The sequence below is a fragment of the Babylonia areolata genome, chromosome 4 (assembly GCF_041734735.1).
Source record: "Babylonia areolata isolate BAREFJ2019XMU chromosome 4, ASM4173473v1, whole genome shotgun sequence".
Lineage (NCBI taxonomy): Eukaryota > Metazoa > Mollusca > Gastropoda > Neogastropoda > Buccinidae > Babylonia > Babylonia areolata.
Genome location: NC_134879.1, coordinates 19,616,236 through 19,631,611, shown reverse-complemented (window position 1 = coordinate 19,631,611; position 15,376 = coordinate 19,616,236).

The window sequence follows — 15,376 nt, the reverse complement described above, 5'->3', positions numbered from 1 at the left end:
CCTTTCATCCGCATGTAGAGGCTTTTGTCTGCTTACCCACTTCCATCCACATTTAGATGCTTTTGTCTGCTTACCCACTTCCATCCACATTTAGACGCGTTTTCCTGCTCACCCACTTCAATCCACATTTAGATGCTTTTGTCTGCTTACCCACTTCCATCCACATTTAGATGCTTTTGTCTGCTTACCCACTTCCATCCACATTTAGATGCTTTTGTCTGCTTACCCACTTCCATCCACATTTAGACGCGTTTTCCTGCTCACCCACTTCAATCCACATTTAGAGGCTTTTTCATTATCGCCCCCTTCCATCCACATGTAGAGGCATTTGCTCGGTTCATTTTACTTCTCACCTCTCCATCCACATTTAGAGGCTTTTTACTTCTCATCTCTCCCTCCACATTTAGAGGCTTTTTTCTGCTCACCCACTTCCATCCACATTTAGAGGCTTTTTCCTGCTCACCCACTTCCATCCACATTTAGAGGCTTTTTCTGCTCACCCACTTCCATCCACATTTAGAGGCTTTTTTCTGCTCACCCCCTTCCATCCACATTTAGAGGCTTTTTACTTCTCATCTCTCCCTCCACATTCAGAGGCTTTTTTCTGCTCACCCACTTCCATCCACATTTAGAGGCTTTTTTTCTGCTCACCCACTTCCATCCACATTTAGAGGCTTTTTACTTCTCATCTCTCCCTCCACATTTAGAGGCTTTTTTTCTGCTCACCCACTTCCATCCACATTTAGAGGCTTTTGCATGATCGCCCACTTCAATCCACATTTAGAGGGTTTTTTCCTTCTCACCCCTCCATCCACTTTTTGGTTTTCCCTGACTTTTCTACAGACATTTAGAAATGTTTTCCTGTTCACCCCTTCCATCCACATGTAGAGGCATTTGACCGGTTCATTCTCCATCCACATTTACAAGTGTGTTTGTTTTTCATGTCCCCTGTCCATCCACATTTAGGCTTTTCCCATTTCCTCTCTCTACCGATAATCAGAGGCTTTTCCCATGTCCTCTCTCTACCGATAATCAGAGGCTTTTCCCATGTCCTTTCTCTACCGATAATCAAAGGCTTTTGCCATGTCCTCTCTCTACCGACATTCAGAGGCTTTTCCCATGTCCGCTCTCTACCGATAATCAGAGGCTTTTCCCATGTCCTCTCTCTACCGATATTTAGAGGCTTTTCCCATGTCCTCTCTCTACCGATAATCAGAGGCTTTTCCCATGTCCTCTCTCTACCGATAATCAGAGGCTTTTCCCATGTCCTCTCTCTACCGATAATCAGAGGCTTTTCCCATGTCCTCTCTCTACCGACATTCAGAGGCTTTTCCCATGTCCTCTCTCTACCGATAATCAGAGGCTTTTCCCATGTCCTCTCTCTACCGACATTCAGAGGCTTTTCCCATGTCCTCTCTCTACCGATAATCAGAGGCTTTTCCCATGTCCTCTCTCTACCGATATTCAGAGGCTTTTCCCATGTCCTCTCTCTACCGATAATCAGAGGCTTTTGCCATGTCCTCTCTCTACCGACATTCAGAGGCTTTTCCCATGTCCTCTCTCTACTGATAATCAGAGGCTTTTCCTATGTCCTTTCTCTACCGATATTTAGAGGCTTTTCCCATGTCCTCTCTCTACCGATATTTAGAGGCTTTTCCCATGTCCTCTCTCTACCGATATTCAGAGGCTTTTACCATGTACTCTCTCTACCGATATTCAGAGGCTTTTACCTGTTCCCCTCCATCCACAATTAGGGGATTTTCCGCTGTCCCCTCTCTGTCCACATCCACAGGCTTTTTTTTTTTTTTTTTTTTTTTTTTTTTGTCCGCTTTTATCCAAATTCAGAGACACCCCCCTCCCCCGTCTCCTCTCTATCAACATTTAGATTTTTTTCCTGTCCCCTCTCCATCAACACTTGGAGTTTTTTTTTCCATCTCCCTACCTGCATCCACAGTAAGAGGCTTTTTTTCCAATTTTATCTCCAACCGCACTTAGAGGTTTCTTTCCCATTCCCTTTCCATTCACATTCAGAGGCTTTTTTTATCATCCTCTCTCCGTCAACATTTAAAGGCTTTTTCCTGTCTCCGGTCCATCAGCATTTAATATTTCATTCCCTATCATAATGCTCAGAATGTCCAGTTCGTACGAAGGGCGAATTACTTCTGTGCATGTAATTATGACAAATATCAGAGTTACGAAACACAGACATGGAGGAGGAGACAAGGAATGAACTCCATACTTTCCAGTGTTGCTGGCTCCTGACATCTTTCAGAGTTCTGTTTCTCTGTCGTTGGTCACTTCATGATATAAACGAGGTATCAATGCAGTTTATTGGCTTAAAGTAATGCTAGAGAGTAAAAAACAACAACAAAAAACAAAAACAAACAAACAAAGATGAAAAAGATGTGCATTTTTGAAAATGTCACACAATCCCGACAATGCAATTCACTAGCTGACATTGGTACGACAATGTGAAGTCTGAGCAACTGAATATTAATGGTGCATTGTAGGTGTTCAAACAGCGAATCGATTGCTTAGTCTTCAGTTCGTCAAAAGGCTTAAAATGGTCAGGTTATGTGAATGTTCTCTAACGCGTTGTAACTCAGAGGTTGATGATTCAGTTAGACCACGCGCCAGGCTGGGTACTTTCCCATTAATTTGATTCCGTGTTTCGTTCACCCACCAACTGGATCTGTTTCTGATCAGAGACTTTGTGAGGCCAAAACTGGGAGTGACTTCAAAACCAGTTCATCTGGACATGAGACCAACTCATCTCAAGACATAGTTACTTTGCAAACCATAACCTCAGCAATGTTATAGGTTTCATGTGAATGGATGGTTATGAGTGTGTGGTGTGGTGTAAGTGCGAAGTGCATGAACTTTGAGAATGGAGAGTGTACAGCGCATTGACTTTCATTACTCAAAATTATACGCTATATAAAAATGGATTCTTTATCATTATTGTATCATTGGAATCAAAGTTACAACTTCCATTTTCTTCAAATTAGATAAAGCTACTCTGAATTGTAAAACGGGAAGGTAAGACAATATCCATTAGAAGTCCAAGCAAGAAGTAAGATGTTAACTGTTTGGTACAAACTTTGTTCATGTTACAAACCAGCGCATACTTCCTTGTATGATATATTGTTCCTTATACCACTTAGACGAAGGAAACAAATATAAATCTCTGCTACTATGCTTTGTGAATACGATTTTGAAAAAAACAACAACATTGGTTTAGGTGGTTTTCGGATTCAGCAACCTCTTCCCAACATTCCAATTGCTTGGTTTAAGAATAAGGTACACCAGAGCTTAAAAGACTAATATACACAAAACTGGTTCTCTGACATAGATGAGAAACATATATGTAGTAATTATAAATTGTATAAGGACACGTTTTTCTTTTACATTTGTGAAACTCAGGATGGTAAACAACAGACTTTATTCCACCTCGCACCCCATGAAGACCGAATCTGTACAAAGTGTGAACGTTCCGACTTTTTGAAGAAGCAAGAAAATGATACTTGCCAATTCTTACCGGGAAATATTCCAGTGTTTAGAAATTACATTCATTATTCACGAGGAGAAACAACCGTTTACTGACCCATTGCATCACTTTCCTTGAAATGATAATGAATGCATTCTGATTTATTTGGACAAAGTGCATCTCTCTGAGTAAACTCTTCATAAACTCTTCTTGTGAACACATCTTATTTACATTTAGAACTGCCCGTTCATTTCTTGTATAATTGTGTACAATAAACAATATATTTCATATGTTGCTTAATACATGCGTAGTTTTTTTCTTTCTTCACAATATATTTCTCCATCAATCTGTTGGTATGGTCATTGTAACTGATTGTGATATTCAAATGTGTTCCATGTTTTGTATTCAATTCATGAATATGAAACATTGTTATGTACTCTACGGGGTTTCCTGAAATAGATATATCTTGTCTTGTCTTGTCGTATCTTAGCCAACTAAACCAGCTGCCAATCAGTTTACAGATTTCACTCTCTGAGTCTGAATGATTTTGGGTGTCGATGTTTGTCAGTCTTCGTTTGTTTGGGAGGACAGGGGGCGGTGGTGAGGGGAAGGTGTGTATGGGGTGGGGGGGACTTGGGGGGGGGGGCATGAGGGGTGTTCATACATGAAGCAAAGGCTCAACAATGGCGGACATTAAGCTGTGACCCCGGGATGGCTGCCGTGGTGAGGAAGGGACAATGGATGGCGTCGTAGCGTCCGTCCGCCTGGAACCGTCCTGCATGAATCCAGACACGATGTTCTTTCCCGGCAGACTAACGTACAGCCATTCAAGCCATTCCCAAGCGACTCAGGCGTATTCAATTCTTACAGAGTTTCTCATGGTTAAGATCAATATGAAAACAACGCCTGAACAAATCCAGTAGCCCCCTGCCAGCATAGTCTCGAGGGATCACTGGGGAGGCAGTGGTCGCTCTGGTGGGCACAAATTCCAGCCATGTGTTTCTTGAAATGTACGGGTTACTCATATAAACACACACAAACTCTGTGTGTGTGTGTGTGTGTGTGTGTGTGTGTGTGTGTGTGTGTGTGTGTGTGTGTGTGTGTGTGTGTGTGTGTGTGTGTGTGTGAATCAGCATAACAACATAAAGGCCTGAAATAAATTAGCTCCATCTAATGATGATTGACATTTTCTTTTTTTTCTGGAATCAACTTATGATTTTACACCATCTCAAAGAATATGCAATGCAAGCAAATTCATTTTTGCCAAGCCTGAGGCTGTTCTTTCAAGCTGAGGAAATACGACATTACGTTCCCCCCCCCCCCCCCCCCCCGCCCTTTAAAAAAAAAAAAAAAAAAAAAAAAAAAAGCTTTCTAATGATTACTAGTGCGAATGCTCTACAAGGTCAGTCACAATGAAAACACATACAAGTGAGTTTTTGACCCTGGTCAAGGTCATCAATCGTTTATAATATATATGTAGATATCCCGCACCCTTTGTCGATATCTCAAGAAAATGAATCCAAAACAAAAGGTAAAGATGTCATTGCTCACATGTAATTCCTGTTGCGCAATAATCAAAACCGTAAAGGCCGGGGGTGGAAGGGGATGGGGTAAGAGATGGAAGTGGGTGGTTACCAATACATACATGACGATCTATATAATATACTTTGCTCACCATCGGAAACGAGTGCTTGTCGAACAAGTGCTGGAAAATCATCTATTCTATCTTAAGCACGCCGCGGTGATCGGAATTTCGTTGTTTCATAATCAGATTAAAGCTCTATCAATATTTCAAACTGTTCTGGTATATCACACACACACACACACACACACACACACACACCTAGTATAGCGCACGAGTGGGCTTTTGCATGTACGACCGTTTTTACCCCCGCCATGAAGGCAGTCATACTTCGTTTTCGGGAGGATATACAAGTTATTCTCTGCTTTATTCTGTTAGATATTGGAAACAAGTGTAGAGTGGAGGTTGTTTGTGCAAGACTCTCAGAAACGAGTGGGCTTTTGCATGTACGACCGTTTTTACCCCCGCCATGAAGGCAGTCATACTTCGTTTTCGGGAGGATATACAAGTTATTCTCTGCTTTATTCTGTTAGATATTGGAAACAAGTGTAGAGTGGAGGTTGTTTGTGCAAGACTCTCAGAAACATACGAGCCACTGAGTTTTGAACTTTCTGTAGAGGACCTGACAGGGGAAAGTGAACCCATTAATAAAGTAATGCAGCAATCTTATCTGAATAGATGGCATGAAGTAACTAGTGTTTTTGTTGTATCATATGTGAGATATCTCCGGATTGAAGTAACCCCTTTCAACTCGTAAAGACAGTCTGACAAACTTTTAAGGAGGAAGGTATCAGAATAGCTATGACACTTATCAGCCAATACAGTGTCCATGAGCGTCTGGGTTCGATTCCCGTGTGTCGCCCTTTCTCCCAAGCTTGTCTGGAAAATCAAACTGAACGTTAAGTCATTCGATTCAGATGATAAACCTAGGTCCTATGTGCAGTACGCACTTGGCGCACAGAAAAAGAACACATGACAACATAAGTGGTGTCATCTGTCAAAATAATGAAGAAGAAATCCACTCTGTAGAAGAAATCCATGCTGATAGTTTCACAAATATATATATATGCATGTACTGAAGGCCTGACTGAACGTGTTGGGTTACGCTGCTGGTCAGGCATCTGCCTAGCAGATGTAGTGTAGCGAATATGGAATTGTCAACTCATTAAGAAAGTGAAACTGAATCTCTCTTTCTCTTTGAGTGTGTGTGCGTGCGCCCACGTGTGTGTGTGTGTGTGTGTGTGTGTGTGTGTGTGTGTGTGTGTACTGGGCTGAAGAACATTTTCACACTTATAATTGTTGTGTGTGTTTTTTTTACTTCGGGTACAGTAACATCACAAATCCACCTTTTCTTTGTTACATTGCTTTCGCCGGTCTGGCGCGTAGACTGGTTTTATCATTGGGTGAAGGCTTACAGATTGTGAGCAGTCATCTTTTGCTTCCAGCTTTCAGCACTGATGGATGCTGCAATTCAAAAGACAGCCGCGGGCGTACCTCTCTCCTGTCAGTACAATCGGCCTTTACACAGCAAGTTCTGTGCAGCAGCTTCTCGTGGTGACGGGCGTGTTCTTAATAAACCAACACTCTCTCTCATCTCTCCAACAAACCAATCATTCAAAAGAAGAAAATCAACTATTCCAAGTGATACCCCCCCCCCCCCACCTCCCTCCCTACCCAACATTCCGAGATATTTGACATACAGTTCCACCCCAACTCATTCCATCGATTGAAAGAAACAGTCTTAAGCCAGTCTTAAATCATTCTCCATATGAAATATCGCTCCACAAAAAGAATATCTTCCAAAGCTGTAGGGGACAGGCAGAGAATATGAAGTGTATGGAAACAGGGTACACACATCAGTTACGAAACCACTTCAACCCTACAGTACAAATTTCAAACACTTTATATAGCCATAATTCGTAGAACACCAAATCCCACTAATGTGAAATCATTCAAGTACCTGTTGTTAGATCGGAATATCCATATCAGTTTCAAAGCAACTGAGTCACTACTACTCACAAAAATCGCTAACAGATTTTTTTTCTGTACACAAAAAGCAAGCAAGCACAAATCACCTCGAAAAGTACATAAATTCACACACATATGTGAGGATATCACTTGATGACACCGCCGGGTGTATGGAAAAGTATCAAACGGAGATGGATGACGTAATGATTTTTGCTTTCTATTTCTACACACGCAAGAAAATAAGAAGCATAAATCGTGTCCAACAAGATACAAATCAGCATCCACATACGAGGAGATCAGCTGATGATACTGGATCAGTATCAATTGATGACGATTCGGTCAACAACCAAAAATGTACATACACAAGAAAGAAAGCATAAATGTTTTGTTTGTTTTTTTAAACACCAAAAAACCACGAACTCACATGAACATACCAGAACATAAGTTGATAACGATGGAAAATTATGAAGTATTAAACGGAGAAAATTCAATAATCTTTCTATTTATTTCCACGCACACAAGAGAGAACCCAAGCAAACGACGGACAGTTCTTTGTTGCTTGAGCGGGAAATTTTGTTCAGCTGGCAGCCAGGAACAAGCTGTAACGTTTGGTAAGCCCGGTGTAGCAGCCTGTTCGTGACCCCCTGATGTTTTATTTTTACCCCGGAGTCAAATCTGGGTAACCCAGAAATACCCTGGGCTCCGTGTAAACTAGCCTGGAATATACCCCAGGGGTAAGCATCAACTAGGCAGAACTAATTTCTCCCGGCCCCTAGTGGGATTTTGCCTCGTCTCCCCTCGAAATGGATATGGGGGCCCATTCCATTCTCACTTTGAAAGGAACCCCAAGAGTAAATTTGGCCCAGTTCGATTCAATAGATGCTATCAGATTAGAACTCTGATATGTGTGACCATTGTATTGAACATTTCTTTTCCCACTGCTCTCCAGTAAGATTTTTTTGGGGGGACATATCTTAAACACTTCTTTATGGTAAAAACTGGCATGTTTGTTAAACTATTTGCATGAGATTTTAAAAATATTTTAAAATTTTTTTTATCTAGAACTGAAAATGATGAGGAATTAGCCATCATTAATCACATCTTGTTGATGTGTATTAGCTCAGAAAATTAAAGTATTACAGCCATTTTCAATTCATCTTTAACAAACAGACATCAGAAGTCACTTTTTCATGCAGAAAAGTGTTGTTGTTCTTCCACAGTTCTCGTTACTTTTTTTTTTTTTTTTTTTAACCATTTTGTTAGTACGTGGTGTTATTGACTCACTTGTGTAAACAAAGTGAGTCTATGTTTTAACCCGGTGTTCGGTTCTGTGTGTGTGTGTGTGTGTGTGTGTGTGTGTGTGTGTGTGTCCGTGGTAAACTTTAACATTGCCATTTTCTCTGCAAATACTTTGTCAGTTGACACCAAATTTGACATAAAAATAGGAAAAAATCAGTTCTTTCCAGTCATCTTGTTTAAAGCAATATTGCACCTCTGGGATGGGCACAAAAAATATTAAAAAAGAAGCCAAATTATATGCAAACTGAATTTACTGTTATATTCTTTCTTTTTTTATCCTACTAAACTTGGCACTTTGATCTGATATTCTGACACAACAAGAGCAGTCATTTTTATCATTTTTGTTCAAACAGGAACTTCTTTTGCTAAGCATGGAAGTTTTATTTATTTTGCATGTCTTTGGTGCAGATAGTAAAAAAGGGAAATTATTCTGTAATTAATGTTAGGGGGCTTAATTTGCTTAAAACTGATCTTTCTCATCTTAAACATTACATTTTGAAATTATACTCAATAAATAAAAAGCTTGTGTGTTTTACTCTCAGTGTACAGGGCTTTCACTATGTTCATTCGCCCAAGTGGTCTTTTTCGGAAAATACTAAAATCAATACGACGAGTGGACTTTATAGATCTATTGGCTGAGCCCTGAAGGTCATGGGCAAAAATCAATTGCGTACACATAATTATACATATTCAAAGCGCGCGCTCATATTCATGGCGAACGCGAACGACGCCATTTTGTTTCAAGTTGTTGACCTGCCCGTTCAATCCTATATTCAATCGACAATCCACGATAACATGTGATGGAAAGTTGGAGAAGGAGACCGTTAAATATTTATTCAGAGAAAGATTTGTGAACGCCTCATCACTTATTGGATTATGCCCCAAACTGCCATAAAAATATCCATAGAATCAGTCGGAATTCACAGTTTAAAATAATAAACCATGAGAGTTAATACCCTTGAATTGATGAAACGCAAAAATTTCCAGTCTTGACTTTTCTCAAAATGAAGTCCTTTTCACTTCATACGACGTTTAGAAGTACTTGTACTTGGCTCTACATGTTATTAGTTTAACAAAATACTCAATTTTCATATCAACTTTAAAACCCTGTCAACAGGGTGTAACTAAACTCATGTACATCTATCTAGATCCAGAGAAAACGGCTAAATGTTGCAGTGTGATTGCGGCGATAGCCACGTCTCCTTTACCGCGGACTTAAAAAGAATTTTTAATTGCCCTTAAAGATTTTTTGAATGCCCAAGATACACCAGAATAATATGATTTAAACAGCGTTCTCACTGCGAATACCGCAATCGATTTATCGCCCTTTAAAAAAGTATGTTTAAATGTTATTTTTTTCGAACGTCAGTTGAGGAGCCACGATAGTGTAATGGATAAGACAGTTTCTTCTCATCTGAACACGCGGAGTTCGATTCTGCCGTCAGGACTTTTTTTCTTCTTCTTTTTCTTTTAACCGGAAACTTTATAATAACAAATACAGAACACATTTTAACGATTAGATTTTTTTTAAAGTGTATCACAAGTGAGTCTTGAAGGCTTTGCCTCTCTTGTTTTGCTTTGTTTTTGTAAATAAAAATAATGTGCTTCAGTGTACAACAACAGTGATGATTATAATAATGAGAAGAAGAAGAAGAGAGAGGAGGAGGAGGATTGGTTTCACAGAGCGCTGAACCATGTGCAGAAACAGCTCAAAGCAGCATGACCTGCACCATCCGCTGAAATCAATAATGTTCCAGCTCTATGCACACGTTCTGTGATAGGTACCACCAGCTTGACTCAGGGTTTTCCAGGACTGGGGATCATCCAATGCAGTAAAAGCCTTCAAATAACAAGTTCCCCACGGCTCCACAAGTACAAACTCGAGACAGTTTGGGTTATTGGAACACTCATGTTTGCAGTCAGTGACATTCCCATAAACAGTCTGTAAGTTAAAGCCGAATAAGTCGAAGCCCTCGTAGAACAAATAGGAGTGACCCAGTTCCGCACAGGCTGAAACAGACACAGTGTTATATCATAGACCTTCTAACAGAAGACAATACACTCTGTTAGGTTTTTCCCACACACACTATGGTCATCGCTGATAATTATCTGAGCAATCCAGAATAGCGAGATTTAAAAGCACCCCACTAACGATGATGTGCATGATGTGGATGATCAATGAATAAAAGGCGTACAAATTGTCTTGAAACAGCTTCAAACCGAAATCAAAATAACATGGAACAAAATAAAATATCAAACTAAAACAACCCCCAATACAAACTTGTTTTCCGAGCACACATACATTGAACACACACGGCCACACAGACACAGACACAGACACACAGACACACAGACACACACACACACACACACACACACACACACACACACACACACACACACACACACACACACCTACACACACACACACCAACAAAACAAAAATCGGTGATGAGGAAAGTGAACGATAGCCCTCTAACAGAAATGGGAATTTCAAACATGGTGTTGACAAGTTTTAACCATAACTCCACAGCAGTATGATAATTAACTTCCCCTTCGCGAGCCACCTGGCAACTCAAGACGCACCCCCCACCCCCACTCCAACCCCTTTTCTTTCTTTTTTTTTCATACAACGGTTGTAAACCAAACAAACAAAGGAAAAAGAGGGGGGTGAGGGTGCATAAATTGAATGGGTGAGTGTATTTGTATGTGTGAGAATATGAATGTCAGTGGGCTTACAATACACGTTCCTTAATCGATCATGCACTTCTAACGTCTGCTATTTCAGGAAAATTTGGAGTGGATCTGTTCGGATTTTACAGTGAAGGAATATTTCGAAACGATGCAGGAACTGGTGGCTCTGCGGGATATGTTCAATGACACCGTGGTGAAATTTCAAGGTGGAAAGGTCAAAGGTGCAGAGACTACTGGATCAAACATGAACAAATGAATTTGTTTGTTTGTTTGTTTGTTTGTTTTTATGTTTCTGTCTATCTGTTTTTCTGTCCCATCGTTAAATACTAGTTTTAGTGGCATCGCCTCAGGTCACTCATTCCCATTTCCAAATTTCCCACACACGGCACACAGCCAGGCTCGTCTGCCGCAATCCCAGTGCCAGCAGAGCTGGTCGCCATGAGGTCAAACACGAAAGGATACTGAGTCACTCTGGTGGTGTTCAGAGGAACACATAACACCACTCACTAAGCCCCTACTGAAGACAGTAACAACTTACAAAAAAATACAATACAATATAACATTATTCATCCATTTGGAAATTAAATTGTGCATCCACAGGTTCGTCGCTCACCATCCACAATATCTCAGCCAACAGCCAAGTCCAGCACACTCGCAACATGACAAATGTTCGACGAAAGATAAAACAGCAATGCATAAAGCTAAATACACACAAGCAAGTAACACAACACAGCGGGCACATTCCCCCCCCCCTCCCCCCACACAAGTCCCCTTACCCTCCAACACACACACACACACACACACACACACACACACACACACACACATTTTGTAAAATAGCATAAATATAAAGAAACACAATGTCAGAACAAAAATTGCTTCCATAAAATCATTATGAATTACAAACATGTAAAACATCAACATCAATATTGTAAAACTCGTGACTCGCAACTGCCAGTAAAAACATTTGAAAGGGTATACGATAACTAAGATATCCACTCATTCATATAAGTACACCAGTTTTACCTATAACACACACACACACACACACACACACACACACACACACACACACACACACACACACACACACACACACTTAGTGGTGGAGACAGACTGAGCGAGCGTCTTCCCTGCAGTGGAAACTGCCGCACGTTCTCTGGACAGACTCCATTGCTCTGCCGACACTGAAGACTTTTGACAGGAACTGACCTTAAGCATGGAAGTGGAGGGGAAATCGAAACAAAGGTCACCACGAGAGCACAGCATGAAAAGACAGTCTTTGGGTCAAGCTTTTTCTGATGATGAATGAGCACGAGGATGATAACCATGCTGCTGTGGACGTCCATTTCAGCTTTGACCTCCATACGTGACAAGGCTGTGCCCCACATTCGCTTTCATAACACATCGCTGTCTCAGCTTCGCCCAAGAGACACAAACATCTGCAGCAACGCTACCAAAGACGCATCCGAGAAGCGACTGGCGCACGACAGCGCTGTGCCTGTCTTCCCATATGAGCCCATACAACATTCATCAGTGGGTAGAAGCCAGCCATCGATCGAAAAATCCCCCAATGATATTTGCCTCTCAGGGGATTCGAACCTGCGTCCTCCCGGTCGTCAATCCGCAGTACTAACCACTTCCCCACGGCTGCTTTTTTATTTTCCGTAATCTGTTCCGATTTGGGGTTGATATCAGGCACTTACTTTTTGTACATTTCGGAGCCAATTTGTAATGTTTTTAGTCAGAATCTATAGTTCTGTCTGAAATACCATCTACGCTACATCAGGCTTGACGCTTACTTCCCTTCCCAAATCACTTTGAATCAGGTTTTCTATTGCTCTTTTTTCACTTTACGTTTACCTCTATTGCGAATTCCGCATCTTGCGAACACAGCTTGGTCTTAGACATGGCAGTTGTAAGGGTATGATGGCTCACAAAAATGTGTGTGGTTTTGTCGGATTTTGGCTTCCATGGTCTAAATCTATGGGGATCGTGGGTTCAAACCTACACATGGGCAAGATATGTTAGTGTTGGTGTGTGTATGTGTATGCATGTTTGCGCGAGTGTATTAGTGTGCATGTGTGTTTGAATGTGTGCGTGCGTGTGTGTGTGTGTGTGTGCACGCGCGCGCGTGCGCGCGTTTGCGTTTGTGTGTGTGCATGCGTTTAGTGAGAAAAAAACCCATCACCAAGAACTCACTGGGCAGACAGGTACGTCGTGACACGGAGTAGAAGTAGCCTGCAGCACACAGACACTGTCCATGGAAACAGCCCGTGCTGCCTGCTGACTGGGGAGAGGTGCAGGTCGTGGTGCAGCTCTGTCCCAGCCACGCTCCTGCATCAGACATTGTATTGTATTGTATTGTATTGTATTGTATTGTATTGTATTGTAACACGTTATGTCAAAACAGATTTCTCTGAGTGAAATTCTGGCTGCTCTCCCCCGGGAAAGTGCGTCGCCACCACTTTTTTTTCTGCGTGAAAGTGTATTTCCTGCGTTACCAGAGTGGAGTTTTCTACAATTTTTTTTCTACTAGGGATAACTCTTTTGTTGCCGTGGGCTCTTTTACGTGCGCTAAGTGCATGCTGCACACGACACCTCGGTTTATCGTCTCATCCGAGTGACTGGCGTCCAGACCACCACTCATGGTCATGTGGAGGGGAAGACCGTTCTGGCTGGTGTGGGATTCTGTCCCATCCCCGTGGATTGTTTTGCTTCCTAGGCGGACATGTTACTACTAGGCCGCCACTTCACACTGTCATCATAGACAAACAAATACATACAAATATATGTAGATACATACGTCGACAGGCAGACAGACATGCAGGCAGGTAGACAGAGGGACAGACAGACACAGGCAGACAGACAGACAGACAAAGTTATCTGGTTGTTGTTGTTTTCATTTTCTGCATTCGTTGGCAGTTGTTTCGCTTGTTAGTTTAGCGACATCATTTTTACGAAGTCCATTAAGTAATTTTCTGTAAGTGTTCTTAAACATTCATTTCAAATTCCACCTTCCAACTACCCGGTTCCCCCCAGCTCGCCACTCACCCCCACCCTCTCCCTCCTTTCCAAAGCGATAATACTCGACTGTAAAATTCGATACTCTTACAGACTGTCAACAGTCACCAGGCTGCGTGACGGGAGATCAAAAGGAATTCATTAGACAAAAGATGCAGGATGCATACGGCCTCTCCGAAACGCCAGCTCCTGCACCATGACGACAGGTGTGTTGGACAAACAACTTGTTTCTTTCCGCTTGCGACTTCATTTTACTCGAAACACGTGGGTTTTGTGCTGTCAGATGAACAGACTTCAAGCTGATTGCCCCGCGTCTCTGCAGCAAAAGCAGTTACGGCTAGCGACATCATTGTTTTCGAACGTTCTTTGGGTTTGTTCAGTCAACTGAAACGGGTTGGTTTGAATTATTTGTTAACTCTGTTGTATTCAAGTCCATTAAGAATCGATCTCACCGGTCGTCGTCAATGTTATTGCTGCTATAGTCCGCAAGGCCGAGGAGGTTACCCCCTCGCCTCTCACCCCCCACCCCTCCCAACCCCCCAGACCCCATCCACCAGGAATGAAGTGACACCATTTCTTCTATCTTCTTTTACCATCACCAGGTCCACTTTAACAGATACACTAAACAAATGTGAATGTGAATCATGATAACCCAATCTGTCCACTAGTTAATCATCAACAGCAAACAAGAGCACACTATGAATTATCGCCCCAATAAAATCACATTATTGAAATATTTGCTGTTTGAGGATAGGAGAGTTGAACAAAATCTTGTTACATTTATTGAACATCAGGTTGGCCCCACAATGGCCTCACAATTACCTCCAAGATGCTAAATCGTGTGGCTTCGTGTGGAAAACAATTGTAAAATCACCACAGAATACTCTAAATACGTTTAAAACATATCTGCTTTATTCCTGTGAGTGTTAGGGGGAAGGTGGTAAGTGCTCGTAGGGTAAACTCCATTTTCCTGACTAATATCGCTTATTTGCACGATATACACAATGTGGTGTGAACGAAAATTCTTCAAATCAGTATTTGTTATATTCTGAAGCAGGGAAACATGACATATGTAAAGGTCAGTCACAAAAAGCACACGATTTTGCGATTTAAAGGCGATTCCTGGCAAAACAGCATTTTGGGGGTAGGGGAAGCAACTCGACCAGTGTGACTCCCCAACGGGTCAATTGTTCATCCAAATGCATGAAATAATTTCTAGAATACCCCTGCAGGTCTCTGTATAAAATAATTTCGAAAAGAGCTATATTGAAGTGATGAAATAAAACGACAGGACAACTTTATGTTAATACGTCGAAGATTTG